Genomic DNA, 5,804 nt, shown 5'->3' on the forward strand with positions numbered 1-5,804 from the left:
CCAAATGCTTCAAAGCTACCGGTTAAGGGTTTCCAAAAAGCTTTGGAGTAGAGACCGAGTGCTAAAGAGAAGGGAACTGGCTCGTATCCTGAATGACTTTCATTTTTTGCTTGAAAAAGCCACCGAGATTTGTTATTGTTTGTGTAGACCACTGTGCTGGAGACTCCCCACTGAGGGATGGGGTTATTTTGTCCAGATATTGCACGCAGCACAGAGAAACACTGACACGAATAAACCCATCTAACAACAGGCACACACTGGGAGACTGGAAATGCCGTGGAAGTTGTGCAGATCCTGCCCTACTTGAAAGGCTTTTTTATGGGACTGATGGCCTGAAAGGCTGACAAGTGTTGTGCAGAGTGGTCGGTGCTCCCCAGCTCCCTCTGTGCTGCAGGGTGCAGGCAGTGTCAATGTCCCTGTCCTGCAGAGCTCCCCAGGAGGTGGGAGCAGCTCCTGCCACAGTGCACCAGGAAGCCTTGGAATTAAAATTCTTTCATTCCTTTTGTCCACAAAAGGATTGTACAATCCTTTAACCAGCTCGTTTTATGTTAATGATCTGCATGAAAAGAGGCTGCGGTCTGCCCTGTTTGCATTTCCAGAGATTGGGTACTAGGGAGGGGATAACAGCACACCCTCTGTGTCTGTGAGTTGTAAGGTCTTTCTGCACAAAGTGCCACCTGAGAGCAAATTATTATCATCACAAATGCTTTCTTCTGACACAGACTTCACAAATCATCAGGACTGCCCTCCTGATCTTTATTTATTTTTCCCTTTCCCCACAGGTAGATGCATCCTCACATACCCTGCTCAGTATCAGCTTAACACGGGGCAGACCCTGCTGCCAGCTCTCAGCTGCAGCTGCATTCATCCCCACTGTGCATCCCATACCTGCTGCAGCCCCGTGAGTCTGAGAGGGCTGAGGGCACCGTGCCGGCATCACAGCATCACTGGGAGGGAAATTCTTGCTGCCTGTGCCTGCATGTTTGCAAACGGCCATCGCGGTGCTGTGCATAACACTTAAGCTGAATGAGAGACTAAAGAAAGATGAAATGGAGATGGATGTCCCTGTTTGCATTAGGAGAGGTTTTGAATCTCTTCTCATTTCCTTTCCCGGAGCAGTTTGCAGGCAAGCTGCTGGCCTGCCAGGCCCTGTGCAGTGAGGACTTTTATCCCTGAAGTTTGCTTTCTTTCCAGTAGGCCTCTTAATTACAGCAAATTAAAATTAAAAGAGGGGACAGGCAGTGAGCGATGGGTAAGCATCATCAACAGCTGCATGTGATGCAAGCTCCGTGAGCGAGCAAGTGGCTCCAGAGATTGCATTTGTGCTGAAATAAAGGCAGAGTTAAAGTCGTGAGGGACCCAGAACCAATTTAGCGCCTTTGTGAATAATTAGCCCCAAACTTTTTTTTTCCGGCTTGGTTGTTTCCCCTTGAAAGGCACTGTTTAGTCAAAATGGACCGTCTTTGTGGGGAAGAATGAATTATTCTGAATCCACCCAGAATTTCTGAGAGCTCTGGGTCGAAGCCCTCCATCACCGCATCTCTCATGCCCATCATGTCCTCAGCCCTCACCAGCAATGGGGAAACTGGATGGGGTGGGGCTGCCTGTGCTAATAGGGAGCATCTGCCTGTCCCGGTGCTTTCTGCTGGGCTTCCCGAGCAGCAGAGCCATGCCTTCAGTGTGAGAGCTGCCTTGTGGCAGCCCCAGCACACCCGAATGGCACTTTGAAGAGTGGAGCTTTCAGGGAGCAGCTGTGGATATAAAAATAAAAGCAGCAGGGAGCAGGGTTATTGGTGTCAGCGGGAAACACGCTGAAGTAGGGACTGGAGCATGGATGAGCCTTCTGTTTTGCTTTTCCTCCCGGCATCCCAGCGTGGTGGCATTGCCCCAACTCCCTGCTTTTCCCTGGGGAAATGCCCACCTCCATCTCCTCCGAGTGCCAAGGCTTATTTCCAGACTGCAAATCATTTCTTTCCAAGAACTCGGTGTGCAGTGCTAACGCAGGTGGGAAATTCCTCTTTTCCCTATTTTCCCCCGTTGCAATGACGCGTTTTTAAGCTGCGCCGTTCGCAGTGTTGTTCCTCTGCCATTAGATGTCTCTGCGTGCTGCAGGCAGCTCGGGCAGGAGGTCACTGCTGGTACACAGAGGTCACTGGGCTGGAGCTGGAGCAGCACAGAAGCTCGGCAACTCACAGCTTTATGTCTGCTTTCCTTATGAACGCGCATTCGGTATGACAGGTCGGCCTCACAAACCCCTTTTTGTACAGAGAAGCCACGCTGCATCCTCTGCAGATACAGCCCCATCCATAGCAGCAAGCACAGCGCACATTATGGATCGCATGCACTGCCAGCACTTGGTGGAAGGGCCGCGCTCTAACAGCTCTCCAGGGGACACTGGAAGCAGCACATGCCTGTCTGTAGCTGTGCATGATTTTCTCCACGTTTGTAATTGCAGCCTTTTCCCCCTTTTGATGGTTATTAATGTTGTTCGTTTCCTCAAAAATTACATCTGTTTAGATGTTAATTGAGTTAATTGTTACCATTCAGCAGCTGGAGCAGCAATTTAGCACCTGCTAATAAAGATGCTCGGTTTGAAGTTGTGTGAAAATGACCATATTATAGGATTGCTGTTGTACCGCTGTGCCAAAAGCGAGGCCGGCAAAGTTAGCAAGCTGTAATGGATGGAGAGAAGTGCTGGAGGGAGGTTTCTCTGAGCAGTGTCAACTTCCAGAGTCACAGATCAGTAAACAAGCTGAGCAATCCTGGTGCAAAGCCGTTGTAACCAGGAAAAAGAAAACCAGAGAGAATACAGGTGGTGAATATGGAGTCAGTATTAAATACTCTCTCTTTTGGATGGAGAAATACAGCTTATTTATGACAGGCTAATTGGGTAGAATCAAAGGAGGAAGGAAAGTAAAAACAGAAAGACTGATGGCACATGGGAACGGATATTTAACTGGGAGTTCTCTTTCCCAGTTACATAACAACTTATCTATAAGAAAAATGCAGGGACTTCATGGGGAGTGAAGAGGATGGTGTTCGGGCAGAGCAGCTCTGGCATGAGCTTCATGGCCCCATGATCAGCAGGGTTGCCATTTCACTGAGGGGACAGGTTACATTTCCCATGGGTTCCCACCTCACTTTCCTCTGGAGAAAAGGGTATTTGAGAGCAGTGGGTGAGTCAGGGCCGGGCTCACTCCCACGCGGCTTCACTATTTTGGCTCCCATGTACTCACACAGCTGCTTCGTCTCCCTGTCTGCCCCCAGCCAGGGCACACAGAGACAGCAGGGCACAGCATTTTGGGGCTGCACAGTGCCCATTCCCAGCACCGCAGCACGGGGAGCTATCTCCGTGCATGGGGACACCAGCATGGTGCAGCAGTAGACAGCATCCCTTGTTTCAGAATGCAGAGCGCTGCATGATGTCCTTCACTCCCATGTAGTGCCTGAGGCTTCTCCCATTGAGAAGCTGGAGCCACGGCAGCCAAACTGCCTTTCCACCTCTCTGCTATTTGACTTATGGTCTTAGCAGACTGACAAACACAGCAGAGATTTGGTTTCCAGGAGACTCCTAAGAAAAGCCTGTGTGCCAAAGAGAAGTAAAATGTGACTCAGTGCGTGGCACAACATAGCTGCCAGAGGTGTTTCTCTGGCTTTAAAGAGATGAGCCTTCTTTGAGGAATTTGGCATAAAATGTGCAAGGTGGAGAGTGATACAGAGATGGCATTTGGGTGATGCCCTGGCACAGAGGGAGCCTATGGCCATGCTGGCAGAGAAGCCAGGAGCTGCATCTCCCTCCTGGCCAGCACGGACACGATGCTGCAGCTTGTCCCATCTTACCACCCTCTGGCAGGCTCTTCTCCAGGCTGCTTTCGGTGCTCGCTAGAGGTACATTGTTGCTTATTGTGATCTGGAAGGGCAATTCTTGCCTTCTTCCAGGAGCCAAACTCAAATCTGAACCCTGGAGGTGCAGCCATGAGCCTCTGGATGTTCCTCACAGTGCTTTCTGGAGGTGGGCAGCCTTGGCTTACAATGCATGCATTTCCCCACTCAGAGGAAGGTGTGGTGCTTCATCTCCAGCCTGGAAGAGCATTTGTTTCTCCACTGCTTGTCATTCACTGCTCTGTTTCTGCATGGCTGGATGCTAGGACTTAGCATGCTGAAGATAAAAGGGTGGAATTTAATACTCTCAAATTGCTTGCATTCCAAAACTGGTATGGAATCCCTGCTTATGCTTAAATAATCTCTGTGTTTGAGTGAAGGATTATGAACTGGCAGAGGAGGCAGAACTTTGTTTCTCACAGGGAAGTGCATAAGGCAGTCCTCAGGGAAGTCAGCTTGCTCTGGAGCAGAAGGATCAACCCAGGGATGCTTCCAGCAAGCTCCAAATGAGAGCAAGAGCCGGGAGACAGCTGCTCACAGAGGCAGGGGAAGCAATAAATAGTGAGAAATAACATTTAATTCTCACTCCTACTGGTCTTGGAAAGAAGATCTCTGATGCTTCCTCCTACTGAAATCCTGCACCTCTAATGCCTGGAGTAGAGGCACCCATGTGCTGGCTATGGTTGATCATTGTTTGCTCAGTTACAGAACAAGCCTGTGTAACAGAGATCAGAGCCTCCCTGCTGGGCTGGGCTGCAGCCCTGGTACAGTCCTGCTGGCACTGAGCACAGCACTCAAGGCGTGGTCTCAGCAGAGCAATGTACAAAAGGGACCTTCCTTAGTACTGCCTTCCTAGTGCTGCTGGCTGCACTGCTCCTGATGCAGGCCAGGTTTCCCTTCCTTTTGAAGGCAATGAAGGAGTTGATTGCTGCTGAAACAAAATGCCTTGGCTCCAGGTGCCATTTTGACACCTGGAAGCATGTGCCAAATCTACCAGGGCTCTTCTACCTTCTCCTCCATTTGTCAGCCCACTACCATCCTTCCCCTGCAGCTCCAATGCAGAAGCCAGCCAATGGACATGTTGTGCAGGGCTGCTCCTCTCCAACAGATCCCTCTCTGGTACCACTCTCTGTTCTCTCCTTTCCTAAATGTTAATTTGAGGCACACCAGGTAAACACCCAGTAACAGTTTGGCAAATACAGGCTGGGAAAATGATTGCACGAGTCACATGTGTGGGATCCAGAAGGACTCGCTGCATGGCCAGCATCAAAGGTATGAAGAGAGGAGTACTCACTTGCCATGAAACAGTATTTCCCATGAAAGTACTGTGGTGTTACATGGCAGTTACTACATATTTAAATAGCCAGCAGGCACTATCTAAACAAAAGAGACTGAAGGCTTAAAATACAAGGGTGTGATGAAGGGGGGAGCAGAAATGTCCTCCCTTGCCTGCACAACCCCAGCACCGATCAGGAAGGGGCACCCCACATTTAGCCCCACGTGCTGCCAGCCCCCAAATCCTGGTCCCCATGATGTTGTACCGCCTGTTCTGCTGCTTAGGGGCTGCTTTCAACCCAGCAGTGATTCCTTCTGCTGCGTCTCTGCCATCGTGTTTCCGCTGCTGTGACTTGTCCCCGCCTGACTCCCGTTACAACTAATTAGCACCTTGACATTTACCCAGTGAGCGAGGCAGCCTTGATGTTTGCGAAAGAACAGAAGGCACATCTGTCTGCATGATCCATCTGAAGAGGAGGAACACGACTATGTGGTGTTTATAGCAAGCAGTTGGGGGAGGAATTAATTTACAAAATTTTTTGAATGAAAACAATTCCAATAACTTAAGTGCCCCTCTCCCTCCCACATCAGCTGTTTACAAACTGCTGAGTTGAATCTGTCCCACATGTCCTTTGAACCTAGCAGTA

Source organism: Meleagris gallopavo, chromosome 7 (genome assembly GCF_000146605.3).
Source record: "Meleagris gallopavo isolate NT-WF06-2002-E0010 breed Aviagen turkey brand Nicholas breeding stock chromosome 7, Turkey_5.1, whole genome shotgun sequence".
In the NCBI taxonomy this organism is placed as follows: Eukaryota; Metazoa; Chordata; class Aves; order Galliformes; family Phasianidae; genus Meleagris; species Meleagris gallopavo.